The sequence below is a fragment of the Leuciscus leuciscus genome, assembly GCF_965113295.1.
Source record: "Leuciscus leuciscus genome assembly, chromosome: 3".
In the NCBI taxonomy this organism is placed as follows: Eukaryota; Metazoa; Chordata; class Actinopteri; order Cypriniformes; family Leuciscidae; genus Leuciscus; species Leuciscus leuciscus.
In genome coordinates this window covers 54,851,377-54,874,333 of record NC_138727.1, presented here as the reverse complement: position 1 = coordinate 54,874,333, position 22,957 = coordinate 54,851,377, and the positions used below count along the sequence as shown (strand labels likewise).

Genomic DNA, 22,957 nt, shown 5'->3' with positions numbered 1-22,957 from the left:
TCATCTCTTTCTTCCTCCTGTTTCAGATTCTGTATACTCTCTTTGGGAAAAGAAAGGTCTGAAATGCTTTGAGGATCTTTTCATTAATGATGTGTTTGCAAGTTTTTCTGAATTATCTTCGTCATTTAATTTGCTTCCTTCTCACCTATTTCGTTATTTTCAAATTAGGCACTGTGCCTCCTCTCTGTTCTCCGGGTTTCCCTCTTTGCCTACAAAGTCTACATGGGAAGAGGCTTTTAAACTGAATCCTCACATGGGGGGTATTATTTCAAAGATATATGCAATTATCTTGTCAAAGGATAATGCTCACAACATCAAAACTATCAGGGCTTGGGAAGAGGAACTTGAATTAGAGTTTGAAGATGACTACTGGAGTAGAGTATTAGACAATGTACGTACCACTACTTCGTGTGCTAGGCTTAGTTTTATACAATTTAAAACTATTCATAGAGCTCATCTTTCGAAGACAAAACTTTCTAAAATGTATCCCAATGTTTCAGATGTGTGTGATAAATGTAAACTTTCACCATGTAACCTTAGCCATATGTTTGTATTGTGTCCCAAGTTACAAAACTTTTGGAATTCTTTCTTTAAAATAGTTTCTGATGTCCTAGGGGTCAAGTTAGTGGTTTGCCCTTTGATTGCAACCTTTGGAGTTCCATCTCGGCGTCAGCCTTTAAGCCGTAGACAGGCCGATGCCGTAGCTTTCGCATCTCTCCTCGCTAGGCGCAGAATACTGTTATCTTGGACCTCCCCACAACCCCCTTCTATTTCAGTTTGGCTCAAAGATTTGGTCTTTTTTTTAAAACTTGAAAAAATTAAGTACAATATCAGAGGTAGGGGAGATTCTTTTGGCAAAAAATGGCAACAATTTATTACATACTTTAATGACTTACCATCCTTAGACGTGGATTGAATGGGGGTTTATATATGTCTCATCTCAATTTTGCATGTATCTTTGCCTGTATGTAGATATACATTAATGTATGCACATATGTATTTTTTATTTTATTTATTTTTTATTATTATTATTATTATATATATTTTTTAATATTTTTTTTTATTAATTTTTTTATAATTTTTTCTCTGATCTTCAGATGTCCTGTTTATCAGATTGGGGATTGCTTTGTTGGGGCTGGGTAGGGTTGTTTATGGTGGGTGGGGTGGTATAAAATGTAAAAATGCAGTTTGCAACAATAAAAATTCTATGACAAAAAAAAAAAAAAGTTAACCATTTAAAATGAGTAAAATGTACAAAAAAATTTTTTTTTTATTGCCAACATTGAAGACACCTGATGTTAACAAGCAGAATCACTGAAGGAGAAAACCGTAATTTTAAGTCACCATTATGGTGATCAGTGTGTGTTTTAGTTGGGCTCTTGACCCTTAAATCATTTTCTTTAGCTTGTGTTTGGCTGCTGTACCTGAGTTATAACAGCCAGATGAACAACGAGAAAAGATGATCTGATGGTGTTGGTTGTGTTTTAACATAATCATTATGTCACAATCATTTAACCTGAATCACTATCAAATGAATTTATTTAGAAACACAGACATCAATAATCAGCCTGTGAATCTCAACAATGGTGACAATAATAAAGCATGTTGCAGTGGCTGCCACCAATCACAACTCATTAATGGCTCCCATCATGCATAGCGGTATGAATAAATTATCATCTGAATTGTCTATGTAATTTACTTTTCCTAATTGAATATTCTGCTCGTCACCATTGTTGAGATGCATAGACTGAATCTTGACGTCTGTGTGTGCCTAAAAAAAGTTTTTTTTGTGTTTTTTTCAAAACAACTTTTAAGAAATCCTTTTTATTATCTAAAATTCTGGATATTTATGCAGAATCACAGTTATTCTGTGATCAGCAACATAAATCTTCATCAGAAATAAGGGTCTTAATGAGTTCAGTGATCAAGTTCAAGTGATGATTGTTATAATATAACCAACACCATCAGATCACTTTTTTCTTTGTTCATCTGGCAGTTATAACTCAGATACAACAGCCAAACAAAATCTAAAATAAACATATATGGGTCAAGAGCCCAACTAAAGCAAACAATCATCGCCATAATGGTAACTTACAATTTGTGATTTTCTCCTTCAGTGATTCTGCTTGTTAACATCAGGTGTCTTCAATAATGCTCAATCATCACTCAATTAATCACTTAATTATCTCATTAACTTTAACACTCTTGAGTGTTAATTTAACACTGGAGTTTTTGCTGTGTACTTTGGGTTAAGGTAAAACGTTGAGTTGGAAAAAATTTAAATTTTGGTTTGACATTAAATCAAAATGTATGGTTTTAACTAAATCATAAATACAATTTGAGAAAATCAAAAAAAATTAGCTGTCACAGGGGAGGATATGGGCGATATGGGTCCAGATAGCTTTTCCAGCACCAACATCTCTGCAATCTAAACCCAGTCGTCTACCCATCAGATTCCGATTACACACTTGTTCTGTTCACTCATGTGGATTTGCTAATGGGTGAATCACTGGATCAGGAAAAGCCCTGATCTACAGTTAGTGATTGACAGCTGTGGAGGCAGATTTCACTCATTCAACAATAAAGACAGAAGCAATCAAAATCAGGTCGCTGAACTGCTGGAGAAGATTGAGAAGTGCTTGGAAGGGAGAAACAACAACATACAAGATCTTATTTTCCTGTGTCCACATCTCCTCAAGAGAAGCGAGAACAGGAAAGAAGAATAAATCAAGACAGAGAAATGCAAAGCAAAGAAGAGAGAAACGAAGGAGACAATGAGAGAAATCAAGAGCCCACAAAGACAGAGAAAGACATACATGAACTTCGTAAAGAAACAGATCAGCTCTTCAGACTCGTGATGGACCATGAGATGGGTTACACAGATCTGAGATGGTCGCTAAATAGAGTAATGAAACACAACAATCTGTCAGGACAAAACCCCTTTCGCAATTTGCATACAATCCATCCTAAATAGTTTGTGAGGTTAAAATAAGTGTGTCCCACTATGTTTTAAAAATTAACACCGCTCTGTTTTCATATGGGAACCACCAGCAGGGTGTTAAAAGTAACACTGAAGCAGTTAATTAGATAATTAAGTGATTAATTGAGTGATGATTGTTCGATTATTGAAGACACCTGATGATAACAAGCAGAATCACTGAAGAAAAGAGAAACAAAAGAAATAAAGCTGACTTCCGGACACAGCTTTAGATGAAATCAACTGAAAAGACATGAAATCTCTCTTATTACAAACCAGTTTGACCTTATTTCTGTCATTCATCTACAGAAGTTCTTTTAAGAATTAACTGAGTTTTAGATGTTTATGTTTTATTGAAAATGTTTGGTCACCATTATGGCGATCAGTGTTTCCTCTAGTTGGTTCAATCGCTGTCAGGTCACTGAGCTGCTGGAGAAGATTGATGAAATAGTGCAGAGAAATGGAGGAGAACAGTATAACAAACAATTTAAAAGAGCCCAGAAACACAAGAAAAAAAGATGATGATAAATGTAAAATACAATAGACATCACAGTCCCTGTAGTGAAAAATCTTTGTAGTATTTCTTCATGTGGCATGTCTGTTGACTGGATGTGGGTGTTATTATACTTTGTGGATGTGATAATTATGAGGTTATGTATATAATTTAGGGGAAGTAATTAAGGCAGAATCATATCTGACTCTGCTGATCTGACTGGTACATTGAGCAGCAGTCAGTCTATGATTGTGGAGTATAGAGCCAGCAGTATATGAACCACCAGCTCTTGGATGGCAAAAAGAGTATATATAAATGAATATTACAGTCTGGCAAGGAGTATTGAGGTTGTCTGAAAACCAAACAATAAAAAATAATGTTCCTTTGAACAAAACAGAATAAAGGTTAATCTACAGTATAAAAAGTTAAGATAAAAAATAAAGTGCATCTAAAAGAATAAAGTACTGTATACGCAGATTTAATAATACTATAAGCACAATAGAAATGTACCTAGTGACATCAGTGACCTTAATCAGCATTCAAATTCATTGTATGAAAATAGAAAAACAATCGTCAACATTTATTTCATTATTTTATCTTATACTACAGGGCCGTTGAATGCTTGAATCTGATTGGTTGACGAACGTTCTAAGGTGTGCATTATTTTCAGGGAAACGCACGGCTAAAGTAGTTCCAGGCAGGTCTTGACCGCATTACAGTTCCATATCACTTCGCGTAGTCAACTGTAATAACGGAAAATAGGATACAATTCATAACAAGAAAAACCATTTCGCCCCGTGCGCTTGATCTGCAATTTTCAATGTCTAGCTTCACAATCAATAGAAACATGCAGTTTAATTTGAATAAATAAACTATAAAGTCCTATCTAATCAATAGAAAATTAAACTGAATATAGGCTAAATAAATGGATAGTCCTGCAGCACGGATTTTTATAATTTAACAAATAAATAATTATTGATAGGCCTACTTGTTAAAAGGGCTTTGGGTTTCATTTATTTGGCTAGTCTACTGTCATCTGTCAATAATAGAAAGAAAAAAAGAATGAACGAATTAATTAAAACGAATTGAATTAATTAATAAATAATAATATTGACGCACATGCTTTTCTGTCTCATTATTGCAACATCTTTCTCTAATAACTGCATTAATAACTGCATAAAGCCGGGAACACACTTTAAGGCCGGTTATGAATGTAATTTGATACTTAGCCTATGATTGATCATGCCCAAACGCGTGTTCAGCGCGTTCAGTCTGTGTTCAAAGTCGGTGTTTAAAATCTGCTGCAGTCGATGAAAACAGTCAGAGAATGTGTCAGCTAGTCGTGTGTCCCCAGCATTAGTCTGCTATCAGCGGCTCTAACCTCCGTTACTATAAAGCACATGTGTCAAACTCAAGGCCCGCGGGCCAAATCCAGCCCGCCACATTATTTTATGTGGCCCGCGAGAGCATATGGGTGTCTTAAAATTAGGAATGCAATCAAATTTAGGCTGCCGAAAATTTTCGGCCGAAAATAACATTTTCGTTTTTTGGCCGAAATATACTAAAAAGCCGCCGCGCCCCTCCGTGTTCGGCGATGGTTTGACTCTGGCTCAGCGTGTTTTATGACTTTGCGTGCGAGTCCGCTTCCGAACATGCATAACTTCGTTCCGTTCCCCTCGGTTCCGCTGTGTGTGTGCGCTGTGCTCTCCGCGCCGTGTCCACAGCGCGTTCTGCTCAATGTTCCGCAAGCAACGTCCGTGTGTGTGTGTGTGTGTGTGTGTGTGTGTGTGTGTGTGTGTGTGTGAGTGTTGCGAGTTCTGCTCACGCTCATTGGAAAGGCAAAGTCCGCTTAAAAAACCTGCCGACATGAAATTTCTCTGGACTTGTTTCTTTTTGCAATAGTAGGCCTACTACTCTGCTGTAACATGGTGTATAGCCGTGCTGGGCAACACTGGTAAAATTACACGAATCACGATCCTCTCGTTCACTGGTCCTCTCCCTGATCTGCTCCTGCTCTGACAAAAATAGCTTTGTAGTTCTATAGGCCTACTTTATTTCGACAATTGGTAAAAAAAAAATTCTGTTAAATCTGATTCTGCTGCATAGAACTGATTAAAGAATAATATATTGATATTTTATATTATTAAAATAGGTACCAGTATTAGCCTTTTCACCATTTGTATCACCCCGCTTGTCTGTGTTTGCACCACTTGCATCATTAAGCCAGTAGGTGGCGACAAGTGACTGTCTTTAGGAGTGAACAATTGAACTTTAAACTGATTAGTTTTAAAAAGATTGCACTGGTTTTTGATTGAAATGTAACATCTATGCAAAATAATCCTTGAAAGATTTCTCATTTAAGGCCATTCCCGTTTGGAATATGTGTATTGTCAACAATAAGCAGAAACATTCTGCATTTCCATTTTGTAGTGTGGATCATTCATTGCAACATTTATCCTCATTCTCATTTTTAAGAATCTGTTATCTTGACAAATAATTTATGCTACTGCCCACTGACATGCTTTTAAAGCTATTGTTATCCCCCCCAAATTTGGCCTTTAAACACCTTAAAATGCACATATGTAGGTCAGAGAAATCCAAATTTTATCAGGGGAGCATGCCCCCGAACCCCCCTAACTACCTCACATTTGAATACGCATGACTGTGTGGTAATGTGTGCTGGTGTGGCTAGTACAGTGCCAGAGCTGAATTTTGAGCCAGTTTGCCCCTGCATATATACAATAATACAATATTATCTGTATCAAATCATTATTACCCAGCTCCTGATGTTTCGGGCTCATCCCCTGATGTTTTTAAAACCTAGAAACACCCCTGCAAATGCATATACAATATTTGTAACTTAAATAAGTAATAATCAAATAAAGAGACAATATATTAACATTTTAAAAGTCTTACAGTTACAACCGGCCCTTTGAGGGCAGCCATAATGCTGAAGTGGCCCTCAGTGAAAATGAGTTTGACACCCCTGCTATAAAGTATAAATTGGCCTTAACTCTGAAATGACGTTTTGGAATTAGCAACGGAGGCATGGGATTAGATGCGTAAGAAATTAGTCCTACAAGAGCGTTTTAATGACAAAAACTTTACAAACGTCTTGAAATACATAATCTGAACAATGTTTCGAGGTGTGGTAACTGTAGTATAAGCGGAATAATTGACTTCAGGCCGTTGAATTATTAGAAAAATAATGCACACCCGAGGTGTAACGGCCACTCCGCTTCGCGTCGTGACCGCATTACCACCTCGGGTGTGCATTATTTTTCTAATAATTCAACGGCCTGTCGTCAATTATTCCTTACATAACTCAGCATTTAATTGTGAACTGTAAAGATTTAAAAAGCATACCTCTACTCTCGCTGGTCTTAATACTTTAGCATCATCTAAAAATAGCCTATGAATAATATTTGGGTCACAGTTTACTTTATTTTGCTCTCCTCACTTAAATAAACTATTGTCCTGCACACACTAGTAGAAAAAATATCAAAAATGATACCTGGTGTCTGAATACTTTTTGGTTTGACTGTGTGTGTGTATATAGTCCATCCACACCCCTAAAGCTCGTCCTGGGTCCACATTTCATTCAGTAACATTAGGCAGTTTTGATTTATATGCTGTTTAATGTTGATGATCGCGTTATTTTACATTTTCATCTGCTTGCATATGAGATCGCATGTTTCTGCTGCTTCTCCTGTGTTTTGATCAGGAGATTCTCTTTCAGAAGGTGTGTAATAGCGCCCCCTAGCGTATAACAGTGAGAACACGGACATTTCAATGGTGAGGAAAGAGTTCAAATGTAAAACAATTACACTTTTACAAGTAAATATAACCAACACTGTCCAATAACTATCAGTTATCAAAAATATCCTGTGATTGACCAATCAGAGGCTCCGGTTACTCACAGCGATGAAGCTGGACAGGAAGTGTGTGAGTATGTTGTCTCCCATGAGTCCTGTGCCCAACACCAGCTGCTTGGCCTGATCGTAACATGCCAGCTGACACACGCACACACGCACGCACACACACACGTCATAAACAGGTACATGCCCTCATGGGTCAAAATGACCTGAAGCCCTAAAATTATACTTTTTTTTTTTCTTCAGAAAGCTCATTGTATTTCATTTTGATAATATTTTTTTCAATTTTTTAATGCTTTTTTGTTATTTTATATTTTACCTTTAAATTACTAGATTGAATCAATATAAATAAATAGTAATTTAAGCACATTCCTCACATTCTTTCAACTTAAATTCAAAATAACTCACAATTTCATGCCTAAACCTTTTAATTCAGCTCAAAATATCTTCCATTGGGAATCTTTGCTGACCTCTTGTGGAATAATAATAATAATAATAATAATAATAATTTCATGACTCTTGCCACTAGATGGCCTTATATCTCTATATGGAGCAAATGAGCTGTTTCCCCTGGGTCCTACAGTCACTTCAGTATTCATTCATACAACATGTAGACATTAAAGTTTTAGCATTTTTTAGTTTGAATTTTTAGCATTTTTAGGTGTTTCTATGTGTCCTGAAGCATTCCTCACATTCCATTCATTCCTAAGGGGTCAAATTGACCCACAAGGGAAGTACTACATTTCAACCACAAAACTCATCGAATCCATTATATTTATTTCTGTATTTGTGGCTCAAGTGTGACAAAAGTCATGGGGTCTTGGACCTCTCTGATGAACACTTAATAAAAAAAAATCCATGTCAAAATGCTAATCTGAATCCAATACAGTTCACAGTGCATTCAAGCATTTATGTATTCATCTGTGTGGGAATAAAACCAGCCCCTGATAGACTTTATACTCTTTAGGCACTTATTTTGGGGTAACTCTCACTTCTACAGTATGAATGACATGTTTTAAGGATAATCAGTAACAGATATTTGATATACTCCCATCATGCACTGCTTCCTCACCTGTCCGACAGTGACGAGAGCTCCTCTGCTGGACGCCATAGTGGCTCCTGAGAACAGCTTCCTGGTTCCCTCTGAGAGAAAAGCATGTTTAGAGAGAGACATTCACACATGTACAGAGGTTAATGACAGTCAGAGATCCAGAAGTGTGCTTTACCTTCCCGCCAGACCCTGAAGAGTCCGTCCAGCGCGTGTTTATAGCTGCGACACACACACACATGATTCAGGTCAATCACATTATGAGTGTAAAGACTGTTTTTAGATCGAGACACACTCACTTCTCATGAAAAGAAGACATTAAATCTGTGAAGATCTCAGCAGAGGAGGATTAAACAACTCCACAAACAGCATTACCAGCTTCACTTATTACTAACCAGACTGACATTATTTCTGTCAGACGTCTACAGAAGTTTTTATTGAGAATTAACAGAGGTTTAACTCTAATGTGTTTCATTTGAAGTCACCATAACAGTGATTAGTGTTTCAATTAGTTGGGCTCTTATTATATATTTAGTCTCTTTTGGTTGCTGTGACAGTGTGTTTGTCAAACACACTTGCAGCAGCAAAGAAAGCTAAAGTGAAATGAGATCAGGTGATGATGGTTTCCTGTTGATGGTTTTATAATCATCATTAAATAACCTATTTCACTGATGTCCTTGTAAGTGAAAGACACTCTGCCGAAGAGGCCAGCCTGGGATATGGGGGTGTCGAGGAAACGGGTTCGCTCGGCCTCCCGCATATCGGCCAAGTTGAGCCATAGATGTCTCTCCTGGACCACAGCCGTGGACATCACCTGACCCAGAGAGCGTGCGGTCACTTTCGTTGCCCGGAGAGCAGCTCATCGAAGAGCCCTGGGTCAGTCCTCCCCTCGTACATGTCCCTGAGCATCTGGGCCTGATAGAGTGGGGGTGCTTTTGAAATACACTTTGTTATGCTTCAATTGAACATACATGAGCATGACGGGGGATTTCCCAAATTCCTGTATCAACTGCTTGTGGGAGATCAAGCAAGGCAGTGACTCAAAACAAGTAATGACAATGGTGTAAATAGTTGTCTGCATGTGACTTGCAGCTGGTAGGAAGGAAGAAGGAAGTCTTAAATCTAATAAAACCCCCTCATACTGGAATAAACATGCCCATACTCGTACATGTACATGTTTATCCTAAAAATGGCGGATGGTTTTGTAAGGCAGTGTATAAAAACAAAGTTGAAAAAAAACAAAACAGTAAATGACTGGCATTGTTTACATAAAAAAAAAACATTTTTTCAAAAACATTTTTTTTAAAATTACAAATAAATTAAAAGTCTGTGTGTGACTCAAGCTGCTCAGCCTATACCAACGTCCGGACTACACTTTACAGTTAAATTACAGTCGGGTAGAAAACAAAGTATACAACACTATCCACTGTAAAACACATATTTGATGTATTCAGATGTAAATTTACAATATCAACCATTTATTCACAAGTAATTCTTCAGAGCCCGAAGGTGGAATTGAAAAAAATGAAATCTTACTCCATGTGTCAGTTACAGGGGGCTGTTTACACCTGGCCACTTCATGCGTTTTCTCAGATCGGATAGCTATCTGATTTATTAAAACAATTCCATTTACACCTGGTCACATAAATGTGTTTTTGCAAAACGGATTTAAATCCGATCTTCAGTTCCCGCGCTATATGCAGATTTAAAGGAGCGCACGTCACCGAAAGCAACAGATATGAGCTGCATTTTATTGATCATCAGCTAAAATTTCTACATTTCAATAAGAGAGAAGCGGCAACAGCCCTGGTAAGATCATTTAGTTTCTTAAGAATTTACTTTTAATGATGATGATGATTGTGTGTTAAGCGTCTGCGACTTACTTTCACTTTGATTTGCGATACTTTGCACGTTGGCTTGATGAATAGATGCTCAGCTTCTCATCTGCGTGTTCCAGTAGCGTCGTCATATCTGGGTATAACATTGCATATAGCAGCATATAGCCTATAACACACTCTCACACGTTTATTTTTTTAGCATTTTTGGGAGGAGTACAATTTACATATGTGGTTTCAACAACCAGATGCATTTACACTTGTCCAGTTTCGTCTGGAATGCGGCCCAGATCTCCTCCTGAAGTGGTTTGAGCGATCGGATTCAAATCCGTCTCAAATGTGTTTCGGAGGGCATTTACACCTGGTCTTTTCACGATCGGATAGCTATCCAATCTGAGAAAACGCATGAAGTGGCCAGGTGTAAACAGCCCCATTTAAGGTCATGATTTCATCTTTAAAGGGACACCAGGCAAGCCTGAGTGTTTTTTCTCTACGAAGCTCCCCCTAGTGTCTGACGGTAGTAAATGCTTTCAAACACTCTGTCGTAAAAACAAACTGTTGTTCCTCCCCTCTCGCCACGAGCAACCCAGCTGATCAACTGTCAACCCAGCTGAGCAGAGGAACCGGCTATTTCAAAACCAGTTATGTCTACCGAGGCAAGTAAAGTAATATTTTCTTTCCAACTGATGGCGATTTTTTTATTTTTTTATTGTGTTGTCATGCATACTAGTATTTTTACTGGGAACGAACGATATGAACGAGGCGAACTACTGCTTTCGTGTTTTGTTTTTTTGGGAGAGTGGGCATGAGCATAAAAAATATATATATCGGAGGCTAATATTTGTCTAAAGTTATATTAGCAAGGTCTATAAGTTCATCTGGTAGAATGACGGTTTACCTTTGCTTGTCTAAGAAAACATCAGAACGTTTTTTCTAGCTCGATCATGATATGTGCAACATGTTTATTGACTATTATCAGACGCGTTGACTTAGTGACATAAAATAAAAGTGTTGGCCATCGTAATTCAACTCATATCTGTAAAGTAAGTGAGATATTGTCAACTGTTTTGTGATATTGCAGGAATCAACGCCAACCTCAGCTTCGTCGCTAGCCGGGTTCTGTTAGCCTGCCTCTGTGCTGGGGATGCTTGCCGTAAACTGATCCTGCTTCTCGCGATGTCTGAGACTTTGTGAGACTGAAGGACGCGGGTAGGATACACCGAACTTGCAAGCGGGATATTCTTCCTACAGGCAGTAGAGGCGGGCGAGAGAGTCTTCATTCGCCCTCTAATGAGTCATTTAACCATATACCGACTTACGAAGATGATTAATTAACACAAAAACATTGCCTGGTGTCTCTTTAAAACAGACGAAGAAATCAACAAAGTGTGGTGTTGAGCTGAGAGGCTTGTGGTCTGTTGCTCTTTGACTTATATCTTTCAATGCAGGTTTATATTGTTTCAACAACTTTTGCCTGACCCCTGGGGGCTCAGTATATTTCTGATAATATTTGTGGAGAAACATTACACTGGTTTAATTGAGAATCCTAACCATACATTGTAATTAAATAAGTACATTTTTATTAAACTAAGTAAAATAAAAAAATAACACAAAAGGTCAATGAATCCGTTCCAGAAGTGATAGTGCAATGTAGAGCTAAAGAATAATCCTCCACCAAATTGCCAGTAATCAGCTGGATCCTTGGAGAATCTGAAGAGGGGGAAGAAGAAATGATTCAATGAAAAGTCCTTAAAAAGCAGTATTTTTTTTTTTTACCATTCCTTTAAACAATCTTAAAATTGATTTAAATTGTACAAACGTTTGCCATTATAACACATTCACACAACATGAACAGAGTAATGTCATCTTTGAGACTGTTAGTTATTACATGATTAAAAATGTGAACATACACTTAAAGCATGGCAATCCCATCAGAAATGTGTATCATAGCAAAGGAAGCACAAAAAAAGAAAAAAAAAAAGAAAAGCCAATTAGTATATCAGAATCAAACCATCATATCATTTTTCCTGCAGCCGCATTTATCCTGTTATGTCACGTCTGATGGTCTTTCCCTTAATGTTTTCCAGTGAATTAAAGAAAGGACTGATGAAGGTGACATGAATCCCCTCGTTCAGTGCAGCGGAAGAAAGACAAAAGGACAAAAACGTACTCAGACTTTTGATCAGTTAATGTCTTACTTTGAAGATGAAAATCATACTTAATACTATATAATAATCCCAGTGTAGGTTTTCGAAACAGTGGGTAAAAATTACTAATAAATAAAACGTACTGTAGTTGAGTGCGGTAAAGTACAGTAGGTTTTATGTTGGACATTCGTTAGACATTCGCCAAGCAAATTAAGGGACTGTCTCAAAAGTGCACACACACACACACACACACACACACACACACACACACACACACACAAATAAACCACGCAAAACATGAATGCAAAGCATACTAATAAAATGTAAAGATGTGGAAAACCTAATTTTAGTCAAATAGGCCTACATAGTTTTAAGCTGTGAATGTGATATTCACTATGAATGGGTACATGGTTATTACATTGAACTCCAAAATTTTATTTTACCTGATAGAAACAGGTGATGTCACACCACCTGTAATTTATTCACTAACCCTTGTAACACATCATACACAACTTGGATCTTGAAAATGTTATTTCGTCTTAATGCATTTTTGAAAAATACAAATCTATATAACTTCCTGGTCATGTGACCTGATGATGTCACTTCGCCTGTAATTTATTCAGTGACCCTTGTAACACATCATACACAACTTGGATCTTGAAAATGTTATTTCGTCTATTTTTAATGCATTTTTAAACACCACTAACCACTCAGTGGGCCCTATCTTGCACCCAGCGCAAGTGACTTTGTACACCGACGCATGTATCATTCCTATTTTGCACCCGCGCAAAGCGGACTTTTCCCTCCACAGAAGCACGTCGGTAAGTTAGGAAATACACTTGCGCTCCCGGGGGCGGTTCAGCGCAAAGAGGAGGCGTGTTCCGGCGCAAACGTTCCTTCATGCTATTTTGCAGGTTTAGAAAACAATTGCGCCACTAACCAGGAAAAAATTGTTTAAAGTCAGTGGCGCGTTGCGCATGTTATTCATATGCTATTTTAAGGGCGCATGCTTGGCCATAATCAATGTAGCGTGTGCACAACGCGCATACACTTTGATTCTCTCATCTACACAGAAGCAGCAGTTTTCATTTTTGCAAATCATACATTATTACGATAGATAGATAGATAGATAGATAGATAGATAATTTATTATAAAAGCATACATCTAGCTTACACATTTACCCAAATTATCATACGCCTGTTTAACCGAAGTTAATTTGGGTGGGTTTCTCCATTTCAATGTAACTTCTCTCTTTTACGGCCGTGACGAGAGCGTTGCTCTCCTTGGTTGTGAACCGCTCCTGGCATGCGTCTGGCAAATCCGCCGTTACAATAGCAATCCGCTATGGAAAAAGCGCATCTGCTCTTAAAGGGAATGTGAGATGACGCTCTGATTGGTTTATTTCACGTTACGCCCAAACCACACCTATGAATAATGAAGCTACTTCAGACCAACCCATTTTAGATTTGCGCCTGGCGCAAGAGTCATTTATCCCGCCGGGAAAATAGCAATAGCGCCGAGACCCGCCCACAAAGTTACTTGCGCTTTGCGCTTGACACTTGCGTTTCAGATCGTTAAAATAGGGCCCAGTGAGTTGCACAGTTTTGAAAACGAACGTTAAGGGTTGTTCTAAGGACATGTTCGTGCATCTCCATAGACAGCCACTCTGAAGCGGTCAAAGGTGATTCTAAAAGAGTCAAAAAGTCGAGACAGGACCCATGTTTATTAAGATGTGCAGGCACATGAACGTTTTTTTTTTCAATAAACAAATAAATCACTAATTTAGGCAATCAGCTTATACTTTCTCTGTCTGCTGTAACAGCAAAATCCCCTTAAATTAATTGTACATATGTGTCCACACTACAGAGTGTTCCCCAGTGAATCCCCAGTGTTAAATTAACACTGCTCTGTGTTTATATACACTGTTAGACCTTACCGGGTTTTTTTACAGTAAAATACTGGCAACACTGTTGCCAGTAATATACTGTTAATTGTACAGTTCTTTACTGTAATCTACAGTTTGTTTCTGTAAAAATGCACTAAATTAAAATTCAAGTTAACTAATTTCACTTGCAGAAAACGACTGCCTTAAATTGACCAACTGTCATTTAAATGTATTAACAAAAATTTAAAATGCATTAATAATCTGAGCAAAGTATTACTTTGAACTTCTTTCATTTGAGACTACTAAAAAACTATTGTACACAAAAAGATTTCCACTGGACCAGCAACTACACAGTCACCGCCTGTTAAATAAAGCAATATGCAGCATATCATCAGTGTTTGTAGATCTTCCCCTGGACTGAAGCACAGGCTCTACTCTTCTGAGTTCATTTAACACTAGAGTTTTTGCTGTGTGAGTTCATGGGTGGAATAAATATATGGCAGGACTTTTACTTTCTGACCCCTGGAATCTCCACCTCTGCTTAGAACACTATCTAAGGCTGCATCGAAAGGCAACTTCGCGTCTGCTGCCATGTTGGATCCATAGAGCATTATTGAAGACACCTGATGTTAACAAGCAGAATCACCAAAGGAGAAAATATTTTTTTAAAGACACCTTTATGGCGATCAGTGTTTGCTTTAGTTGGCTCTTGATCCTTAAAGCATTAACATCAGATTTTGATTGGCTGTTGTATCTGAGTTATAACTCTCAGATGAACAAAGAAAAAAGTTGATCAGGTGGTGTTGGTTATGTTTTGATATAATCATCATTTGACCTGAATCACTGAACTCATTTAGAGAGTTAGGTTTACCTTGTTGATTAAAGCAGCCTGTGACTCTACAGTATACTATGATCAGAATTTTTAATATAATCAAAATGATTTATTAAAAGTTGTTCTGATCAAATTACTTTTATTTGGACACACAGACATCAAGAATCAGCCTGTGATTCTCAACAATGGTGACAATAATAAAGCATGTTGCAGTGCATTCTGGGTGCCACCAATCAAAACACATTCACAGCTCCCATGATGCATTGCGGTATGAATAAATTATGATCTGAATTGTCTTAGTAATTTCCTTTTCCTAATTGAATATTCTTTTTGTCACCATTGTTGAGATTCATACACTGAATCTTGATGTCTGCGTGTGCCTAAAATAAATATTTTGTTTTATCAGAACAACTTTTAAGAAATCCTTTGAAATATTTAGATGCTTCTGGATCACAGTGATGCTGTAATCAACAATATACATTTAAATCTGAGATTAGGCTCTAAATGAGTTCATTGATTCAGGTCAAATGATGATTGTCAAAACATAACCAACCTGATCAACTTTTCTCTTTGTTCATCTGGGAGTTACAACTCAGATACAACAGCCAAACAAAATCTAAAGTTAGGGACTGTTCGTTTTTTATTTAAGGGGCTACCGGAGGAGTTTTGAGATCTATAGTCAAAATAGACTTGACCCTTCGCCAGAAATACATTTTTCTTTGACCCTCCAAAATGATTGTGAAAAAAGGCATGACCCTCCCAGATAATTTATTGATAACTTCTGTACTGGTTTGCGCTTGGCAAAGATGTCAGATAGCCATTGTTTTTTTTACAACCATGACAAACGACTTACTCCCGTTTCACACATACTCCGTTTGCAGTGCGTCTTTTTTCTGTACCCATGTTAGGGCTTTCACACTGCACACGGATGCGGTCCGTCAATGCGTTCTAGGAGCGGTGCGTATACAGCAGTGCAGCGATCGTTTCCACACCGAGTCTATTTTTCTGTGCTGCAAACGCTGAATTAAAGGTTGTATCAGCGATTTCAGGCCCAAAAAATGTAGGTCCCCCAGAGTTCTGTGTGATGAATCTATCGCTACATTTGCCACCATAAGCCTCTGAAATGAACATAACTATTCCAGATGGAGCAGTTGCTACTAGATACTTGACAGTATTATTTGCATAGTAGTGACTATAAGATTCAGTTCTTGAGTCCAGATTTTTAGCCTTCTGCAAGACACTTTCTGTGCAGTCAATTACACAAGTTGTGTTGGGAAAATTGTCCATAAAAATCTCCGGCAAAGTGGCCTTTATTGTTTCGCGAGGCAGCCATGGAATGAGATCCTGGGTGTGCTCAGCAATCACATCTATCCAGAATTTCAGTGTTTTACTGACCTGACCAGTTGACATTTTGAAGCGTTATGCTAAATCAGCTATAACAAAGTTCTGTCTACACAGCAAAAACTCCAGTGTTAAATGAACTCTCCTGGGAGTTTATATGGCTCCAGACTCAAGAGTGTTAAAGTGTTAAAATATGAGTGTTAAATTAACACTCAAGAGTGTTAAAGTTAATGAGATAATTAAGTGATTGATTGAGTGACGATTGACCATTATTGAAGACACCTGATGTTAACAAGCAGAATCACTGAAGGAGAAAATCAAATTTTTTAAGACACCGTTATGGTGATCAGTGTTTGCTTTAGTTGGGCTCTTGACCCTTAAATCATTAACTTCAGATTTTGTTTGACTGTTGTATCTGAGTTATAATTGCCAGATGAACATAGAGAAAAGTTGATCAGGTGATGTTGGTTATGATTTGACATAATCATAATTTGACCTGAAGCACAAATCTCATTTAGAGAGTTGTGTCTATCTTGTTGATTATAGCAGCCCTGTGATTCTACAGCAAATGATTATCAGCATTTTCAATATAATCCAAATTATTTCTTGAAAGTTGTTCTGATCAAAGACAATTACCAAAATAAATTTACTTTATTTAGATACACTGACGTCAATAATCAGCCTGTGAATCTCAACAATGGTGACAATAATAAAGCATGTTGCAGTGCATTCTGGGAGCCACCAATCAAAACTCATTCATGGCTCCCATCATGCATTGCGGTATGAATAAATTATTAACTGAATTGTCTAAGTAATTTCCTTTCCCTAATTGAATATTCTGTTTGTCACCATTGTTGAGATTCATACACTGATTCTTGATGTCTGTGTGTGCCTAAAAGAAAGATTTTGTTTTATTAGAACAACTTAAAAAAAAAAAAAAAACTTTAGATTATTTAGAAAATTCTGGATCTTATGCTGTAGAATCACAGTGATGCTGTAATCAACAATATACATTTAAGTCAGAGATTAGACTCTAATTGAGTTTAGTGACTCAGGTCAAATTATGATTATGTCAAAACATAACAGACACAACCTGATCAACTTTTCTCTTTGTTCATCTGGCAGTTATAACTCAGATACAACAACCAAATAAAATCTAAAGCTAACATTTTAAGGGTCAAGAGCCCAACTAAAGCAAACACTGGTCACCATAACGGTATCTTAAAAAAATAGATTTTCTCCTTCAGTGATTCTGCTTGTTAACATCAGGTGTCTTCAATAATGGCCAATCATCACTCAATTAATCACTTAATTAGCTCATTAACTTTAACACTCTTGAGTGTTAATTTAACACTCATATTTTAACACTTTAACACTCTTGAGTCTGGAGCCATATAAACTCCCAGGAGAGTTCATTTAACACTGGAGTTTTTGCTGTGTAAGCTTCATCAATGTCAACAGGATTTGGTCCTCTGCTGACAATGCTGACGTTGTGGGGGCAAACAAGACACAAGGGTTTTGAATTCGAGTAGTGGAATCCCTGTGTACAGCAGACAGTCTGTATCGTCTTATAAAACAACATCTGCAACAGGCAGCGACCTCTCAGAAGATGGGGCAGTTGTCATACCACATGTGATGGTAGGTCCTTTGGAGTAGGTGTGGTCCTCCATTGCTGGGTCTGACCACTGTGTTTGGGCTTCATGGAAGGTCTGTGAGGTAGGATCTGGCTCCCCAGAAACCTCCATCAAATCAGGCTCATTGACAGGGAATACATTAAGTACATATTTAGCAGTGGTGGTCCGTGGTTTGTGTGTTTACTACTTTAATGACGATTTGTTTAGTGGCAGAAAAAAAACAATTAGGGGGCATTAACGTCTTGACAAACATCTAGACTGCGTTTAATATTCTCAATATAGATATTCTGTAACGTTAAATGTTAACTAAAAGAGGAAATTAAATTAGCATCGTCACTGTGTACAATTGTGCCCTCCAAGCTCGACACAATACAAGTTTATGCGAGGTAAAAACATCAAGCTACCTGTTTACCAATTACCATCATGGCAGGCAGTTTTTAATATATTAATAATAAGTAATTCAAGAATAGCAAACTTAAGGTATAAAAAAAAAAAATTAAAAAAAACCTGTATAAACAAAACTAGCAAGCTAGTTGACATTACATTACATTAATGATACCTGTTGTTGTTGTGACATGTCGAATCCTGGGTCGGCGTCTCTTCTCCGGTGGCTTCTCGTAACCCAGAAAGAGCGTTGGGTACGGGTTATCCTGTGTTGGCTACTTATCCACGAAGTGAAATGAGCATACACACAAGTGTTTTGGGGGTGTTCTTCAGCCATATTCTTTTTGATTCGTCATCCTCGGGAGATGATGGAAACTGTACAATCGTTGGCAGGAACATTCTGATTTAGTTTTAGGCTTATGTTCAAAACACTCACGTTAAAAGCCACTGAATTAGTTTATTCTGGTTATATGTACAACCACGAACAGCACATGTTGTCCCTGAGCTCCATATTCCCTTCATTATCTCACTGCAACACTCAATGTTACTTTTACTCTTTGTAGTGTGGATTTTCCTGTGGGGTTGAAAGGGTTAACAGTGTAAGATAAAAAGTCACACAAAATGTATTTTAACAGTAATAAACTGTAAGTTATAAAACAGGTATGTACAATAGTTTTTTGTACAATAGTTTTCTTTTTATGTGCAATAGTTTTTTAGTGGTCTCAAATGAAATAAGTTCACAGTAATACTTTGCTCACATTATTAATGCATTATACATTTTAGTTAATACATTTAAATGACAGTTGGTCAATTTAAAGCAGTCGGTTTCTGCAAGTGAAATTAGTTAACTCGAGTTTTAATTTAGTGCATTTTTACATACTGTAGATTACAGTAAAGAACTGCACAATTAACAGTAAATTACTGGCAATAGTGTTGCCAGTATTTTACTGTAAAAAAACCTGGTAAGGTCTAACAGTGTACTACTTCCGCCACCTCACTGGAAGTTTTACGCACTTTCTTTTTTTTACAGTAATGCCCCCCGGAAACAGGTGGATAGTGATGGGGACACTATACTGTCAAAGAGCACCGTCCTTCGGATGAGACGTTAAACCGAGGTCCTGCCTCTCTGCGGTCATTAAAAGGATGTCCTTCTGCAAGCGGGTAGGGATTAAAGCCCAGAATCCTGGCCAAATTTGCCTATTTGGCCTCTGTCCATCATGGCCTCTTAACCCTCTGGGGACCAAGCTGTTTTTGTGGCCCTTGAGATGTTCTGACATGCTCTGACATTTGTGCTTTTTTCAGTTATTTATAAACATGTTAATGGCAAAGGTGTAAATTCACTCTATATAGCACAAACAGGCCTACCATAATATGCGAGCAACATGTATGTAGATGTTTGTATTTTTAAGAGAATAATGTTTATGCGTGGTTATTTAAAAAAATAAAAATGAAAGTTGCTGAAATAAGACCACAAAACTCATACAAAATATGTGCCCACAAGACTTTTGACTAATGGATGTTGTCCCTTTCAGTTCTAGCTTCAAAATTATGTGAAAATAGTCTTGCTTTATCGTTCACAAAAAAAAATACATTGATTTAAATGGTGTAAAACAGGTTTTGCTTGGAAAGCCAATATGCGAGGGGGAGGAGTAGTTTACACCTTAGTCCCACCCACTCTGCATAATGACTCTGCATAATTAGCCATTCATTCAGGTGTGACACTGACTGAGCCACAATGCAAAGACAAAATATATATTTTGAAGAAGACTTATATTGACCATTTAAGATTTTGCTTACATCTATCTTGTAAATATGTTTTGCTATTTTATTAAAAAGGTTACAATTACAACAATAATTACAATTTCAGCAATATTTCTGCAAAAAAGTACTCTTTCTTTGTAAAAAAAAAAAAAAAAAGATTATAGGCCTACATTTTATCATATGTATTCATTAGTTTGAATATAGCCAACATTGGAACATCTTAGTCTATGACTTTATTTTTGACAAAATAGTATTTTATATATATTCAGAAAAGCTTATTTGATGTGACAGTATATTCTACAGTAAAAACTGTACCCAAATCTAGTCAACAAAATGTTGTCTTTCATACTTTGCCTGACTGTAACGCAGTAACTGTAACTGTAAAAGCAGTTTATTCTTTCACACACAGACGCGCGATTCATATTTAGGCTAAACACTCTTTACAAATAGACGCGCGATTCATATTATAGAAACGCGATTCATCTTTTTGTTTACATAAGCCTACAACGTTATTCCATAACGTTATTCCACATTAACACTTGAGAAAGGATAACTTAGCCTACCTCACTCCTCAGCGGGATCTGCTCCTCATATCAGCACGGAAAATTTTCTCCATAAGGTAGGCTATATTATGCCTCTTTGTTTACAGCTGATGTGGGGGCGTTTCACAGACTGAAATGGTTCTCAGAATTTGCGTTTGAATAGCACGCGCTCTCCGGGGAGTGGTCACATTACTTTTGAATGGCTCGTAATGAGCTCGACTGGAGTCGCTCTCTTTTTATACAGATTACAGAAGCTGATAATATTTGTTTTTTATATAAATGACTTCATTTAAAAGCTGCGATCTCAAGCTTTATGCCCGTGGGTCTGTTTGCCTGTTTGACTGAATTTTCGCGGAGTTATAGATAATTTTCGAACGCGTTTCAAATGGGAGTTTACTGACAGAGAGAAGGCAGAAATAGCATCATGTTAGTTTTTCTTTATTTGTCAAAAAGCAAAACACTTTATTTGTATTGTGAGTATACAGAAAAAAAATAGAAACTGAACAGGATCGATTGATGTATTACACGAAAATGAAAGATCAAAATTAACAGAGCATTTTGTGTTTATTTTTCATTGCTAAAAAAAAAACCGAGCAAAACGCGCGGGCGCGTTTTTGGTCCCCAGAGGGTTAATTATCCCCATATATACTCATTGGCTTCATCACTCTGTCTTCTCTCCACCAGTAAGCTGGTGTGTGGTTGGCATTCTGCTCGCAGTATAGCTGCCGTCACATCATCCAGGTGGTGCTGCACATTGGTGGTTGTTGAGAAAATACCCCTCTTCCACAGCAAAATCCCAGTGTTAAATTAACACTGATCGGTGTTTATAAGTAACACTGAAGCAGTGTTAAAGTTAATGAGATAAATAGGTGATTAATTGAGTGACGATTGAGCATTATTGAAGACACCTCATGTTAACAAGCAGAATCACTGAAGGAGAACATTTTTATTTGCGAGATCAGTGTTTGCTTTAGTTGGGTTCTTGACCCTTATATGTTTAACTTCAGATTCAGTTTGGCTGTTGTAACTGAGTTATAAGAGTCAGATGAACAAAGAAAAAAAATTATCTGATGGTGTTGGTTGTGTTTTAACATAATTATTTTAGACCTGAATCACTGAACTCATTTAAAGCCTAAAGGGGGTCGCACACCGGACGCGCAGCTCAGCGCCGTGCCGCCAAATAATTTCCAAATAAATGTACATTTATGTGTCTCAAATCGTAGTTAATGTATATACGGACTTCACCTGTGCTGCAATATACATTTAGTTTTATATTTATTTACAGAAATCAGAAAATTGCTGATGTTATCGGATTTTCAGGTGAGAGTTGTCCTAGACGTGGCGCGACGCGGCGCTGAGCTGCGCGTCCGGTGTGCGGCCGCCTTAATCTCTGATTTAGGATTACTTTATCGATGTAACAGCACTGTCCTTGCATAGCATAATGTTTTTTTTTAGCATTTTCAATGTAATCCAGTGGATTTTTTATTTTATTTTTTTATTTAGACACATGTACATCAAGAATCAGTCTGTGAATTTTAACAATGGTGACAATTATAAAGCATGTTGCAGTGCATTCTGGGTACCACCAATCAAAACACATTTATGGTTCCCATTATTCATTGCGGCACGAATAAATAATGAGGTTAAATTTGTTGTTAATTTCCTTTATTTTTACTATTTTATTTTATTTCTGCTGTTTTTATGTGACTTTTTAGTCGCTTGTTTTCTAATGTTCAGAGTTGATCTGTTTATCTGAATATGCTGTTTATCACCATTGTTGAGATTCATATGCTGATTCTTGATGTCTGTGTGTTTCTAAGTTAAAGTTTTATTATCAGAATGACTTGAACTCCTTTGGATTACATTGTGTACATGTACCACAAGGCCAGTGCTGCTCTAATCAACAAAGTAAATCTAACTCAGAGATTAGGCTCTAAATAAGTTCAGTGATTCAGGTCTAAAAATTATGTTAAAACATAACCAACACCACCAGATCACATTTTCTCATTGTTCATCTGGCAGTTATAACTCAGTTACAGCAGCCAAACAAAATTTAAAGTAAAACATGTAAAGGTCAAGAGCCCCCCCCAAAAACTGATCACCATAATGGTGACATACAATTTGTGATTTTTCTCCTTCAGTGATTCTGCTTGTTAACATCAGGTGTCTTCAATAATGCACAATCATCACTCAATTAATCCC

General features: G+C 37.2%; 2 long non-coding RNA genes across 3 annotated transcripts in view; both read right to left on the bottom strand.

The window, feature by feature from the left end:
* LOC309493934 overlaps positions 1–22,957 on the bottom strand; it is a 189,043-nt gene that overhangs the window by 9,318 nt on the left and 156,768 nt on the right. The window lies entirely within an intron of this gene.
* Positions 6,967–8,650, bottom strand: LOC309493903. Of its 2 annotated transcripts, XR_014204071.1 has the most exons (4): positions 8,572–8,650; positions 8,418–8,488; positions 7,391–7,483; positions 6,967–7,229 (listed from the first exon to the last, which is right to left on the bottom strand). It is a non-coding gene; the product is annotated as an uncharacterized lncRNA (long non-coding RNA). The 2 variants fall into 2 exon arrangements; XR_014204072.1 differs by lacking the exon at positions 6,967–7,229 and having other exon boundaries at positions 7,252–7,483.